At 49.3% G+C, this 15,787-nt stretch overlaps 1 long non-coding RNA gene across 2 annotated transcripts in view; it reads right to left on the bottom strand.

Moving 5' to 3' along the window:
• Positions 1-416: 416 nt before the first annotated feature.
• Positions 417-15,787, bottom strand: part of LOC102029471 — a 23,300-nt gene continuing 7,929 nt past the window's right edge. For both annotated transcript variants that reach the window (XR_262668.1, XR_262667.1), the window contains exons 2-4: positions 13,650-13,829; positions 8,089-8,216; positions 417-631 (exon numbers count right to left, since the gene is read on the bottom strand). This is a non-coding gene — a long non-coding RNA (uncharacterized LOC102029471). The remainder of the gene's footprint in view (positions 632-8,088; positions 8,217-13,649; positions 13,830-15,787) is intronic.

Consider the following 15,787-nt stretch of genomic DNA (forward strand, 5'->3'; position numbering starts at 1 on the left):
CTGAGCCACGTTATGACTCAGCAGCAAGGCCTTCTCAAAGGCCAAACAGATGCCATTGCCACCTCTTGGATTCCCAGAACCCTGAGCTCAATAAACCTCTTTTCTCTGTAAATCACTCAGTTGCCTGTACTCTGATACAGCCACAGAAAGTAGTGAGACAGGTAGTTAGTTACCTAGTGGACAGCCATGACAGGAAGCAGCTAGTATTCCCAGGAGTGAAGGGACACAGAGATGAGGTGCCATTCTCACAGTCCAGAAGCTTAGGAGAGAACCAGAGCCTGTAGCAGGAAAGAGAACCCAGAAGGCTCTGGGACCAAGAAGCAAGGATCGAGCAGGAGCTGGCATTGCAAAACAGAGGCAGGTGATGTTAAATATGTCACATGAATAGAATAACTCTGTTGAAATAGGGACAGAAAGGCCATTCTGATGCTGGAAATGAGGAGCAATGTGTAGGGGAACAGAGGCGAGGCCATTTGTGTTATAAAGTGGCAGAGAATATGGCTGCATCCATGTCCTAGGACTTTGCAGCAGGTGAGACTGAAGAGCGACAAGCTGGCATATTTGTTGACAGAGATCTCCAAGCAGTAAAGCTCCCAGAATACGGTCTGGTTTCTGTGAACTGCAGTAGCATCTGAGGAGAGAGAAGTGATCGAAAGATAGAACTCACAATTCATCCCTTCCATGAAAGAAGAAGCAGAACATCAAGGTTTGGGAAATTCTCAGCCTGGCCATGGAGAGGATAGAGAAGCATGTGTGTCAGGAAAAAGCCAGGGTTCCCTTTGTCCATTCGATAGAAGAGTGGTGTGGCTGGGAGGGAATGGGAGCTACTCGTGAAGACACCCACCGGCACCATGGGGCCCTCCAGGCTGCTCCCACTGCAGGCCCAGAATGGGGACAGCCGGCTTGAAGGGGCAGACCCAGGGTTTCCAGGGGACCTCGGGGATGGGCCCAGGGCCACTTTGGGTCTTTATTCCTATGTTCCAGTGCAGAGATGGGGCTCACGCAGTCCAGTGCTACTGGAGTCACCACAAGATTGGGAGGCATAGTTTTAACAAAATGGGGATCTGAAACACAGGAAAAGGGGTGCTGGTGGGCAGAGGAATGGCTTTGTCCTATGCGTGGCATCTGAGGTGGCCGAGGAAGGTAGGGTGTCCTGGGAGTCCCTGTGTAACTGGGACCATCCTGGAGGGCCCAGCACAGAGGCCCTGTGGACCTTGCCCTGTCCTCCTGCCCAGACCCCAGCATCAGCCACCTGGGCCTGGGCTCCATACCCCTCGCTCCTTACAGCCTGGCCAAGCGAGCCTGAGACCCCACCCCCACCCCTATCCCGGGCCTCCGTCGTCCCCTCGTTCCAGCCTGTCGCTTCCACTGCCACCTCACTTTCACCGAAGGGCCGCAGCCACATCGCTTTCCTCTAGCAGCCGGCCTCCGTCATGTTGGGCTGACAATTGTTCTAAATCAGACCCTGTCACTTCTCTCTTCCAAAGTCTTAACATGGCTCACTTCTGCCCTACGGATGAAGTTTAAAGCTACTCTTTGTCTCATCCATCCATTCATTCATTCGCTCATTCATTCATTCAATAGATACATGTGGATCCATCGTGTGTGAGAGTTCAGTCTAAGTGCTGGTAACATGGATGGAGTCCCACACCCCCAGGAAACTAATTTCTAATAGAAATTAGACACACAATAACGGACTGGGGAATCCTGCGTGGCCACCTCCTGCTCATTCTTCCAGTCTCAGGGCAGAGACAGCTCCTTCAGGGAGCCCTCCCTGATCAGCCCCAAGCCTCACCCTGGCTGAGCTTACTCTGTGATGCTACTGATTGGCTGATGTGTGACGCACTGGAAGATGAGGAGAATACCTCTCCCAAGGTACTTCTTCCCCCGGTATCGCTCAGGGCAAAGGAGACTCTTCCCCTTCCCTGCCTCATCCACAGCTGACAATGGCAGGGGTGGAGGAGTGAGGTCCCTCTCCTGACCCTCTCTCTGCCCCTCTGCCCTCCCCCAGGAGGCACATGCAGCTGTCCACTGACCTCACCCACTCGATGTCCCCACCCATCTTCTTCCCTGCACTTCCCACCCTCAAGGGGGCGCTGCTCTTCCAGATTCCTCCCAGATCTCTCCATTCCCTCAGCCGTTATTCTGGTCCCAGCCTCCAAGGGATGCCTCCCTGCACCTCCTCTCAGCTCCTCTTGTTCCTACTCTAATGTTCATGAAAACACTGGAGGTCATTTGAAAAAAAAATCACATCAGGCCACTTACAACCCTTCAGTGTGTTTGGGGGAACTTAAGTCACCCAGCCTCACTGAGGAGACAAGAAGACTAGATGTTGCCTCTTCCATCTCCTCCTACTCCTTCCTCCCCACACACTGCTATAGGGCTCTTTGGTCTTCCAACCCATCCTTCCTACCTCAGGGCCTTTGCACATACTGTTCATGCTCTGTAGGTCACTCTACCCCCATTCTTCAAGTAATAGATTCTACAGGTCTCATCTTAAATATCAGCTCCTAACCTCCCTCCTGCAGCTGTTGATGCCTCTCATTATCCTCCCACACAGCCTCTTGTACATGGCACACTCCCTTACCCCAGTATATTGTCTATGGACTCTTCCCTCCCCACCTTCACTCCAGTATATTGTCTATGGACTCTTCCTTCAAAGGCCATGTCCTCTCCTGACTGTGAGTGGCCCCTGGAGGGCAGTTTTTATTTCTCATCCTGCTGGAAGCACCTCCCGGTCTGTGGCAGGTAGGTTCCTAGCAGATGACCTGGATGGCAGTGCAGAACTATGAGAGAGGAAGTCCGTGTAGAATAAAGAAGCTCATGTCTCTTTAAGCAGAGCAGAAGCAACTGAGAGTGTTGTTAATTGTTTTTATTTGGGAGATGTTGGTCTTCGCTTTGTTTTATCTTTTAATAACTCACACTGCATAATCAGCTGGTAATTACAGCTTCCATCTCTGGTTTGTGCCTCCCTGACTCTTGCTGGGAGGATGGGAACCGGTTTTCCTGTTTAATCTGCCTTTGAGCGGGAATGCTCTGGGGGAGCGGGCTCTGTGGGGTGTTAGGTTTAATTCTCAGCGATGTTAATTAGAACAGGAAAACAACCCAGCTCCGAGTGGGCCGTTCTGGGGCCCAGGGACAAGTGTGAGAGGCCCCGCCCCTGCTGGTCTCAGCCCACACGCTGAGGACCTGCCACCTATGCCTCCGAAGCCTCTATCCCTGCCCGACCCAGGACAGACCGGCTGTGAGGCAGGACAGCCACTCAGGACCAGAGGGGCATCAGCCAGAGTCGCAGGAACACCGTCCTTGGGAGCTTCGTGGAAGTTCCAGGTGGAGAGAGGAGGAGGAGCCCAGGGATAGAGCAGAGGGGACTTTCTAGACAGCCAGCCTGTCTCTCCAACCCGGACTGGATCTGTCCTTTACCAACCTCCCTCTTTCTCCCCACTGCCTGCCTGGGTCTGCTCTCTCCAGCCAGGTCGCAGAGAAGGAGTCCTGCCTCAGTCAGGTCCGGGAGAGGTGCTCTGCGTGCAGAGTCCTCCGGACTAGGGCCAGAGGGAGGGACACAAGCGTGCTTAGCAGACCTCAACCCTTCTCCATCCACCTGGGGATCCGTGCTTCCTCTGAAAGAATCACTTTAGAGTTATTCAAAGGAGCAGCAGGACCCACAGGCTCCCCAAGACTTGAGTGGTGACTGACTGCCTGCCTTTCCTTCCAGGGGAGGGCAGGGGCTCTGCCTTCTGGGCGTGGGGGTGAAGGCAGGGAAGAACCCAGGCTTTTGGACAACAGAGCCCAGGGCAGGGAAGGCAGGTGGTGGTAGTAGGGGTGGGGGGGACAGCTGTGCAGAGACAGTCAGGTGACACAGGCAGAGCAGAGATGGAGAGAGGACCCCATTTGGAGGGATGACGGGGAGGCCAGGCAGAATTCTGTCATTAGACATGGCGAGAGAGAGGAGGTGGCGGCCAGGATGTGTGATGCCCACACACCCTGAATGGCGGACAGTGAAGTCACTGACAGGGCCTCATGGGAGCCCCGTGACTTGTTACACCAGTCACCTGTGTGTGTGTGTGAGTGTGTGTGTGCTTTGTTGTACTAGGGGTTGAACCCAGGGCCTTCACACTGAGCTACACGCCTCACCCATTTTACTCATTTTTAAAACTTTCTGAAACAGGTCACACAAAAGTCCCTCTGGGGCCAGGAGCAGAGCACACCCCTGAAGATGCTCAGTGCTCTCAGGTGGCACCTTGGGTCACAGCAGAGACCTTCTGGTGGCCTAGAAAGTGCCCAGGCACATGGCAACTCCCTCCTGCCTCCCACCCACCCTGGAGAAGGAAAATGGCTTTGAAAGTGAAAATTTGGCTTAAAGTAAACAGATTAATAATGCAGTGTACTAGCACTTTATTAATTATGGGTCCTAAATACTTTGAAATGTTGGCCTTTAATTTAGATTTATGGGGCTAATGTAGATTTATAAAGCTCACTATTATGCGTTAAGCATAGAAAATGCCAATTGGTTTCTATAGGAGATATTTATTGAAGTCTAAAAAGGGAAATATGTAAAATCTAATTGCCCTTGAGTCCCTGCCTCCAGCGGAAGGGAAGGATGGGCGCTTTGCATCCGCCTCACCTCATAAGACACGCTCATCACTTGTGGATCGTGATTCTGTCCTCCCCTTGCCGTTCATTTGAATAAAAACCAGACATCACACCATGACCGAGACGCACACCTAAGTGGACAGGGCTGCTCTGTGGGCTGGGTCTACGCTAGCCTGAGAGTGGAAGGACAGGGCAGGAGGCTGGTGGACAGAGCACTGGACTGGGAGTCTGGGGCCCTGGGTCTGAATGCCTGCCTTCCTACGGGCTGCTTTGGGCAGGCCCAGGAGCTGCGAGGTGACTACAGGGCCTGGAGGTCCTGTCCGTCTCTGCGGCTGATGCATCTGGAGAGGTGGTCCTGCCTCCGTGGGGGCGGTAACTGTCCTTGCCTGCTGCTGGGTGTGGGGGCTGGGCCTTCCCAGCGTCCCCACCCCAAACCCCTGGCCAGCAGTCTTTTGGGATCACAGCGTTCATGAGTGTGAGGGGCCAGCGCCCTGGTGTGCCAGGCAGGCTCTCTGCTTTCAGGAACAGGCGCAAATGGTAGCCCGGTGTGACCGAGGAGAGAGGAGCACCGCAGGGCCAGGCACTGGGCTGGGTGTGTTCATGGTGGGACCCGCCCTCAGGTCCCTGAAGCCAGGTGCTGTGAAGGACGCCAGGAGCTGGTGGAAGTAGGGGCTCTGGTGGCAACTACTCCAACGCCCTTCTTTCCTAGAGGGGACTGTCACTAAGTCCTGCAGCCTGGTGGTGATAGGGGGAGAGACTGGCTTCCTGCCACTCTGCCACCTGCTGGACAGACCACTTCAGGGCCTAAAGTTGCTTCTGCTGTTGCCTTCCCTCCCAGGGGCCCTTGCGCCCAGGACAGTCATATATTAGTTCTTCCACTGCCTTCTCTGGCCTCCAGGAACTGGCTGTCCTGCTCCATGGACATGGCCCTTCCCAGCGGGATGGGCCACAGGGAGTGCCTGGAGCTGTGGCGGGAGATCTCCAGGACCAACCCCCAGTAAGGACTCTTGAGCCTTTTGTCATACTCACTAAAGACCAAACACCTTATCTATGCCTTTGAGAGCTTCCAGCTGAGAAAGTCTCGAAAAGGTTGAGTGCCCTGTCCAAGGTCACACAGCTGGAAAGAGGCAGAGCCCGGGCACTGTCCTGACCCTAGGCTCTTTCTCCTGTCCCAGACCGCCATCCTAAGCAGCATCCTAAACATCCCTGCTGCTTGTCTGTCCCCCTTTGGCCCCTGCTCCAATCTATTGCCAGAGGGGCCATCCCTAAGTATAGACTGGAGTCTCCACACCTCTCTGCTTCCTACTTTGGGTCCTGACAGCCCCTCTTGGTGTGGCTTTGCACCTTTCAGCAAGCCAACGTGCTTTCCTCTTTCTTCGCCCCACCCTAAAACACAAGCCGCTCTTAGGTAAGTCTTGGCACTGCAGCAAGTAGCGTCCGTACTGTACAGGGCTCATGCCTCCTACAGTGTCACCTTCAGCTGGCCCTTCACCCAGACTCCCCAGGTGATCAGCTAAGGAGCCCAGATGCCGGGGCCCATCCGTAGTCCCAGGACGCCCTCGTACTTGTTGGAGGGGTCTTTCCTTTGCGTCACACTCTGGGCCCAAACCCTGGATCCCTCCTAGAGGCATGTGCCGGGACACTCAGGATTTGTTCCTGGAAAACCCACAGAGGTATTTTGAACTTAAGAGGTTTGATTCTTAATAAAGTTGAAAAATCAAAAGGAGCAGTTGAGACAACCAAGGGTCAGTTGCTTTGGGGACCTGTTGCCATGCAACGTACAAGACACATGGGAGGAGGCAGTCAGGCCCAACTTTGCTGTAGAATGAGACGCTGGGGCCACCAAAGAAGCAGGGACTTCTTCCGTTTGGATATGCCAAGGGGGAAAATGAGAAACAACACCATCTTCCCTCTTCCTGGCTTCCTCTCGAGCCTCCCAGTGGCTCAGGCTACCTGGGGGCCAGATATCAAGGCACCTAGAGGACAGGGCTGCAGAGGTGCAGGGCACAGGAAGGAAGGGATGGTTGGAGGAAAAGCAGCAGACTCATGACACACACAGTGGTTCAGGGCTGGGACTTTTCATAACAAAAAGAAAGCGTCTCAAAGTGAGCCATTACTAGCTGCGTGACCTTTAGCAAGAACTTGGCCTCTTTAAGCAAATTTTCCCCTAAGTAAATTGGGATCATAGCAACCGTTCCTTGGGCTATCGTTTGAGGATGGAGTGAGATAAGCTCTGTAAGAGCGCCTGCCACAGAGCCTGGCACAACGCTAGCACCCTCCTTTATCCATGGGGATACCTTCCAAGACCTGCTATGGATGCTAAAACTGTGGACGCTACTGAGCTTTCTCTGCACTGACTTTTGCTCGAGGTGCCTGCACCTGTCAGAGTTTACAAGCACCATCTTCACGGGGGACTTGAGATGAGGCTGTCTTTGCTCCCCTCCACCATGCACAGGACATGCTACACCGGACAGGCTCTCAGGCAGGGTATTGAAGGGAATGGAGTCCTCAGAGGCTATTGCCCACTGCGATATCAGCCAAGAGTTTTATAAAAACACAAGGCCCTGAGGTGCAATCTATTTGTCATGTGATCCTGCTCTCCAGCAAAATGCACAGCTCAGAGCCCTCAGATGTGCCCAGCTCACCACTGTCTGCCAGCGGCTCCTCTGCAGGCTCCTTCCCTGCAGCCAGCGCCAGCATCTCCTCCTGCCAGCACCCCACTGGCCATTTAGTTTAGGGGTCACTGAGTCAAATAGGGGTGGGCATCCTATAGTGCCTCCCCCCGTGCACACAGAGTCACTCTGTGCAAGTTTAGTTACTCATGCTGGATAGCAGTCTACAAACATTAAATGGAAAGCTCCAAGAATAAATAAGTTTTAAATTTTGAGTCATTCAGAGCAGTGCGGTGAAACCTCACACCGTCCGGCTCGGGACACAAATAGTACATTTGACCGGTATGTCTACACTGTGTCTGCTACCTGCCCATCGTGGATGCCGGGCTCTCCTGACCCCACTCATATAGCTCGTCTCACTCACCCCATGAGGTGGGCTCTGTTACTCCGCAAGTGACCTGTGGGGAAACTGTTACTCAGACGGGTTGTGCTTGCTGAAGGTCACAGGGCTGCTGAGTAACAGGCCTGAAACTTGGGGGCCTTCCTTCTTGGCTGGAGTCACAACTCGGACCTACTGAGAGTCTGGCTGCGTGGTCTAGGGCCTGCTGGTGAGGGTTGCAGATCTCTGTGCAGGTGGATGGGTTTGAGGCTCTGCCCTGCCACCTGCTGACTTGTAGCAGGTATTGACGTCTCTGAGACTGCTTTCTTATCTGTTGAATTGGAATAATACTTACCTTTTTGCTTGCTTAGTTTCCCCTCTTTCCTTTTGGTAACTGACCTCCCCTCACCCCGAACGTATACACATATACACTGTCTTTAGGGATCTATTTGTCACCTGCTACCTCGACCACAGGGTTCTGGCAGGGTTACCATACAGACCCACCTCAGGCATGAAGTCACAGCGCCCATTTGCTGCACACGTGAGGAGCCAAGGAGGGAGATCGTAGTCACGGAGTCCTTTCTGGGGTTTCACATAAAGGGAATTTGGGAGAGAGCAGCTCTGTCTTCTTCCTAGAGTTGTCAGGTAGGATGGGATTCTTACTTCTCTTTCCTATTTCTTCTCCAAGAAGTCCAGCAAGATAGAGACAAAGAACAAAGTTGGGTGGGATGGTGCACCCCTATAATCCCAGCTACTCTGGAGACTGAATCAGGAAGATTACAAGTTTAAGGCTAGCCTGGGCTACCTCTCAAGACTGTACCAGAGAGCAGAGAGGCAGAGAGACAGACAGAGAGAGAGAGAGAGAGAGAGAGAGAGAGAGAGAGAGATAGACAGACAGAGAGACAGAGAAAGAGACAGAGAGACAGAGAGAGAAAAACAGAGACAGAGAGATAGAGACAGAGACAGAAACAGAGACAGAGAGAGCAGAGAGACAGGGAGAGAGAGACAGAGACAGAGATAGAGACAGAGACACAGAAAGACAGAGACAGAGAGACAGAGAGAGACAGAGAAACAGAGAGACAGAGACAGAGAGAGGGGAGAGACAGGGAGAGAGAGGCGGTTGCGGGTGGGGGAGACAGAGATGCAGTGACCTAACTGAAGTTCCTGAATATGCCTCTTCCTGAAACTTTTCATTTCCCCCACTTCCGTGAGCCGTAGACTTTCCTGTGTGGTGAACCCAGTGTGAGCTGGGCCTCTCTCATCTTCAACAAAATAAATCCCAGCAAACACACTCTATGTTCTGGTATGTTGTCAAGACTAAATGAGACAATTTAAATAAAATGCTTAAAATAAGTCCTGGTGCCTGCTCTGTAAGCACTGGCCTCCACTGTGTCCACCCTGCAGTCATTGGTCTGTCCTGTCCATCTCTGGCTTTGAGCTCTGGAGCTCTTGCCCTTGCTGTTGCCTTTGCCCAAAGCCCTCTTCCCAGCTCTTCACTCCATCTCCTCTCACTTCTAGATCTTGGTGCATATGGCCCCTCCTCCGAGGGGCTGTCCCAGCTCACCCACGGCTGGCCTCATCACTCGCTGAGCATTGGTCAGCATCTCTCCTGCATCTTGGGTTTTATGCTAGCTATTGGTGGATTGCTTATTGCTCATCGTCTTCCCAGTTATCCTTTAAGCTCCAGGAGGTTAGAAGCCACATGAATGCTGTCTCCTTCCATTCCCACTGTGCTAAATGCATACCTACTACATTCAAGGCATTTGCATCAGTCAGCTACTGGTGCATAATACACCGCCCAAAACTCAATGCTTTAAACAAGGAATTTATTCTCATTCCTGTATCACAGTTTGGTCAAAGGTCAGCTGCTGCAGCCTAGACTTGGCTGGATGTGTCTGCTACATGCTGCATGCCAGATGGGCTGGTCTGTGTGCTCCATGCTGGGAGAAGTTCTGCCACATTTAATGCTACCTATAACCTGTGTAGACTCCACAGCACATTTCATCTGGGCCAGAAAGACATGGGTTGCTTGAAGCAGACTCCCCTCCAACCCGCTTCCAGCTAGGCTCAGCCTCCGTAGAGTCCCACCACCAAATTCCAGCCGCAGGGTGAGCATTCAATAGACCTGCGCTGAACACTGCTAGATGCTGTCCTGCCTGCTGCACCCTTGTGTGGGGAGGATGGCCTGAGAGTGGGAGCCTAGAAGCTGAGAACTCCTCTTCATGAAAAAGGAAAGGCATCTAAGCTCACCTCCTACTCTCCCTCTGAGGTGAGAAGAGGGAGCTTGCCCAGAAGTGTCACTTTCTGCTCATTTCAAAGTGAGCAGGACACTGTCTCCAGCTGTTTATTCATTTAATCCTTCCTATTGGAGCAGACCCAGGTAGAGCTCCTTCCCAGAGCCACTCCTGCTGCTCCAGTCTCTTCCCTGGGAGTTTGCACCATCCCAATCCTGACCTGCCTGCAGCGTGGTCCCCTCACTCCCTTTTCCCACCTCTGTCCTCCAGCCCCTCCAGCTGCTCTCCCCTTGGCCTCTCTTCACCTCCCATTTCAGATCTATCTTGAGGACCATCCGGCTGCTGTGCAGAGATAAGGATTCATCTGAAAACCTGCCAAAAGAAGCACTGAAGAACCTGTATTTGATTCCAGGAATTAACTAGAGAAAGTGAGAGGAGTGCTGCAACCAGGACCCCTTAGCTGGCCCACCCTTGCCCACACTCCCTTGGTCTAATGCAGTAGAGCAGGTGGAAGCCAGTGAGGTCTTGTCCCTGGGTAAGGTGTGTCCTCCCATCCTGGGTGCTGACTATCTTCTCCACCCCTGGCTGCAGTGGGGGCTGCTGCTGAGAACTCCCTCCTGCAGAAAAGCACTGCTAAATGAATGTGTGTTTAAGAGTCCATATCCAGGACACCCTCTTGCTAGGATACATCCTCAGACTCAGCTGGCGGCCCCAACTTTGGTTAAATAAAGGTGAAGGAGCAGAGTGACATACCATTATAATGTGATATAATTCAACACGGCCTTGAGAAAACAGCACTTGAGAGAGGATTTGTCCCATCTGGACTTGGCTCATTGAGAGGTACTCAGAAAACTGTTGGTCCCAGCAATGAGAGCAGCCCCAGGCAATGTGACTTAGACACACCAGCTTGTTGAGTGCAGGTGCATGGATGGGGTTCCAGCAGAAGGAATTAGGCATGGATGGGGACTAGTTGCACAGACCCTGTCTGGCTTTGAGCTCCCTGGGAACAAGAAACTTGAAGCACAACCGGGATACCCTGAGGATTCAAACTCTGTGCCAGGTCCAGAAAAAGATCAAGGAAACTGAAGCTGTGTATACTAAGTCAGTAGGAGGCCTGGGACTCAGAGTTTGAATCCGGACAACACCGCCCTGTCCCACTGCAGCAGGCAAGGTGAGAATCATGCCCCAAAGACAAACCAATAAACCCAACCCGGATCTCTTCACAACCAGTGCAAGCTGGACGGGCTGAGTCCTGAGATCTGGCATTGGCTACCTTCCAAGTTGCTTCCCTTCTCATAGTTCCTTTCCTCATCTGTGCAAAAAGAAGGGTGACGATCTCTAAGGTTTCTTCTCCCTCCAAAAATGTGTTACTCTGGGAATCAGTTTCCTGTCTTTTAAACATTCTACTCCCAAAACACGGCGAAGATCATAGGAGCTTTGGAGCTCCTTGGCACAGTGAGGAAACATACCCCGGAATGGTTTTATCCTGATTCACACATCAGCAGCAAGATGATGCTTAGAGGAGGGTCAAGTTCACCTCCAAGCTGCTGGACGGAGCCAACAGGGAACTGATAAATTAGTACCCAGGCAGTGCGCTCAAGGAGGGGCTCCAGGCTAGGCCATGGTGCTTGCGGCCCTGGAATGCTCTTTGTAGAATGGTGAGAGGCCTCTCTATGGCAAAGAGACCTCTCTTTCACGATCATAATAAGCTGGGTGAAATTACAAAGCTTAGGCTGCCTGCCCATGGGAGACTTGAAAATTTTGGTCCATGGATCAAAACCCGAGGATGGTGAGGAGGGAGTAATATAAACCAGGTGGACAGGATTTTTTTTTTCTGTGGTGCAAGATGACAAATGTGTGGAAGTTGGGCCCCAGGATCATAAATATCTGAAATTAAAGGTTGAATCCATCGCTTATGAAGCAAATGATTGAGGAAAACTTGCTTAGCCTCTCTAAACCCTCATTTCTATATCTGTAAAGTATGGGGTTGAGAATGGCAGCTGCTTCATGGGGATAATGCTGGAAAAGTATTGGTACCCCACTGGGACCAGGTAATTTTTAGCAGAGGCTGCACAGGAGTGGCAGCCGGAGGAGCTGCTACAAATCTACAAGTGACCTGTTATTTAAGGAGGGAGGCAGGACCCATTCCACTGATGGTGGGGACAGGTGGGGGAAGGACCATTTTTAGGGGAAGAGCAGATGGGTTGATTCCAGCTGAATAATACCTGAAAAGGCACAGGCATCCAGACTGTACAAGTAAAGGAATGCACTTAGCAAATTATTATTATGTTAATGAGAGCAGGAATTATTCATGTAAGTCTACCAGTAATTATATTAGTGGGGAGAACAGTTACAAATTCATGTTCTAATGGTGTCTATAATGAGTATTGTAATAAGAGTCTGAGGACAAATTTCATCTAGTAGATCAATCAAGAAGAAATTTAAATGGAGAATTATAAGTGGATCATCGTCCTGTGTGCAAAACAATGGATACAGATGTTAGAGCATTGGAGAAGGGATTTCATATGACTCTTCCTGCCTGTGAATGACCTTGCCTCAGGTAGGCATTTGATCCCACAGGTGGTTACCCAGATAAATGGTGTTTTTAAAATCTACAGAGGATGAATGATGGATCTCACATCTAAATTCACTTCTGTCTGTCGCCAAGGCTTTAACAGAGTTGTCAAAGTTGATTAACTTTGAGTTTTTGTCTGTGACTGTCCCCAGCCTTCCCTACCTAACAAGCCTGGGTGCTAGTGTGGCTCAGGAGAGAAAGATGTAGCAAGGGTGAAGGAAGTTTCCCTTTAAGGCTGAGGGGATGGACAGGATGTACAACTAGAAACTGTGGTTTGTGAAGTTACAAAGCAGGATTATTTTAGGGTGAGAGGGAATCCCACACACACACCTTATCATGTGGAAGCTGTCAGTCCCTTATATTAGGGGACTATACCTGAAGGGGTAATTAGAAATAACCAAGTATAGTACACTCATTTTAAATATGAAGCAACTGAGGCCAAAATGATGGGGTGACTTGTCCAAGGCTATGGCATGAGCACATGGTAAGAGTGAAGGACAATACCCATATTTTTCTGATCCTTCCCCAGGGCTTTTGCCACCATGGCATGATGACGTTCTCTGGACGTTAGTAAGCATATGGTAGTCTAGATAATATGTTGTATAGATGTCATAAACTGGAGCAGGTGACCTGTCCAGACCTGAGTTTCCTATATACTGACACCATTTCCAGGAAGATTCTTTCCTGAGCGGGCACAATGAAGAAATCCTCTAGCCTCATTTCACCGAAGGGGTTTCTGTCCGTGGTGCTGAACGCAGGACCTATGCGGTTGAACAAGAACTCCAGCCTTAAGTTCCTCTGTTCTGCTGCTGCCCTTGGAGAGACAAATAGGGACTAGAAAGACTGAGTACCACTGAGGGCTGGGGAGCGAGTTCCCAAATCAACTTTACTACTTTATGGTTCATAGTCAAAAGAAGTACATTTTAAAAGTACGATTGAATCCTTTTTGACAAATGTATACCCTGTCAGTATCCCAACCATTATATGCAAAGCTCCTTCATACATCTTTTCTTGCAGTGCCCCCTGTCTCTTCCTGACTGCACAGTAAGATATGATGGGGACAGAGCATGCATAGTGGATGGTAAACCACAGGGGAGGGGTGTGAGGGTCAGAGAATTCCTGGAGAGAATGAACTTAAAGCTGAGACCCAACATAAGCAGATGTTAGTCCAGCAAAGAGGTGGTGGAGAAAAGACTGTAAGTGTATACTTTGTACTATTTTTAGTTTTGTGGCTTTGGAGGAGAAAATTTCTTCACCTGTTTGGAATAACATCCAGATGGTATTATCTTCAAGCCATCTGGGCTCACAGCTATGTCTTGGAAATATCATCCAAAGCGTCTTTCTGAGGACCATGGTTTTAATCTTCACTGGCTACACCAAAGAAGAGAGGTGCAAAACCAACCTCATTCCTCTCCAGCTGAGGACGCTGAGTCTGTCTGCAGGAAAGTAGAAAAAGCCACATGTATCACTCCTAAAAGAGTTTTGGAAAAAGACCTAAAGGGGTTTCTGAGAACCCTAGAAGGATTATTCTACATGAGTACACACCTGCATCCTGCAGAACATACGCACAGAAACATATTGTCATGGCTACCCAGAGGCAAGCGTGTATCACCACATTCACACATGCCATCCCCAACGTGTGCACATATGTGTGTATATCTTTCCTCTCACACCAAGTGTACAAACAGATGAAGCACTTCATGATATAATCCAGATCACTAAACTCCATAAACTGTCAGCTCCAGGTATCAGTAAACCACAGGAACTCAAACAAGTCATCAGTTGTGACTCTGGGAAGTCAATTATACTGTGGGTCTCTTAGGTTTCTCAGCTATAAAACATGAGTGAAGATAGGGATTGGGTTGGTTGATTCCTTATAGCCTTTCCAAGGGTTAAGACACTGTAGGGGTTAAAGCTTCCTCACCTGTGAAAAGAAGACAGCCATATCATCTACCTGGGTGATGACCAGAGGATTGCAGGTAAAGTGTTCAGTGAAAGATTTGATACCTGGCAGGTGGTCATTAGGGAAGAGTTGATTATTGTCATCTGGGAAGTAATTCTACCCTTTCAGGGAAGAGTGATGAGGAGAAGACCCGGCTGTTGTGTCAGCTCTACGCTGATGTACTATGTAGCTTTGAACAAGTTTCTTCCTCTTCTGAGCCTCATTTTCTCCATTTTTAAGATAGAAGTGGAATGGATGATAGACATCCTCCTCCAATTCTCATAGATTTTTAATCCCAGGCTCAGCTAGGGCTGCTAGATCTGTACTTCCTGATTTGTGTGAGTCCTACCTCTTTCTCTCTCTTTCCATCTGATATTTTATCCCAAACCAATAGCACCATTCAGGGCTTCTGGCATACACGCTTGGAACAGGCATCCCATCCCTGATGAGCTCTGGCCATTTTCTCGCCAGGAGCATCAGCAAGGGATCCCAGGGCAACCAATTATATGCTTGTTGTTATGGAAACCCTTGCGATTCTCCAGATATTTTTTCCTTCAACAACTTTGTCATACAATCAACTGTGCATATTTAAGTGCAAAATTTCATAATAAAAATATTACCTTAGACAAGATAGTGAACATATCTATCATGCACACAAGTTATCACGTATCTTTTTATGTCCCTTCCTGGTACTTATTCTGTCCCTCATCATCATCTCAAGCCAATCACTGATTTACTTTCTATTGCGAGACTAATTTGCATGTTTTAGAATTGGAATATATAGAATATACTTTTTACCTAGCTTCATTTACTCAGAGCAATAATTTTTAGATTCATTAATACTTTTATACATGTCAATCCTTCAGTAATTTATTGCTGGATAGTATTTTATGGTATAGCTATATCACCATTTGTTTATACATCTACATTTTGATGAATATTTGGGATTTTCCAGTTTTTTGTTTATTGTTTTTATTATTACAAATAGAGCTTCTACAAACACTTACGTGTGAGTCTTTTGACTGACATATGCTCCTACTTCCCTTGAGTAAATACCTAGGTGTGAAGTAGCTAGACCACATGGTATGTAAATATTTAATGACAAATGGTTGCATCATTTTAGATTTCCACCAGAAGTATATAAAATTCCAATTTTTTTCAGATCTTTATCAACACTTGTTATGTTCAATCTTTTCAAATTTGGCCATTCATATAGGTGAATTTAGCCCTTCAGTATGGTTTTAGCATGCATTTTGCTGAAGATTAGTGTTGTTTAGCATATTTTATATGCTTATTTACTGTTCATATATTTACTTTGATGAAGTAGTTGTTCAAATCTTTTGAATTGGGTTGTTTATCTTCAAATTTTAAGATTAGGTTGTTTATCTTCGTTCATCAGGATATATATATATATATATATATATATATATATATATATATTTATGAATTGTG

Source organism: Chinchilla lanigera, unplaced genomic scaffold (genome assembly GCF_000276665.1).
Source record: "Chinchilla lanigera isolate Chin_1 unplaced genomic scaffold, ChiLan1.0 scaffold00051, whole genome shotgun sequence".
In the NCBI taxonomy this organism is placed as follows: domain Eukaryota; kingdom Metazoa; phylum Chordata; class Mammalia; order Rodentia; family Chinchillidae; genus Chinchilla; species Chinchilla lanigera.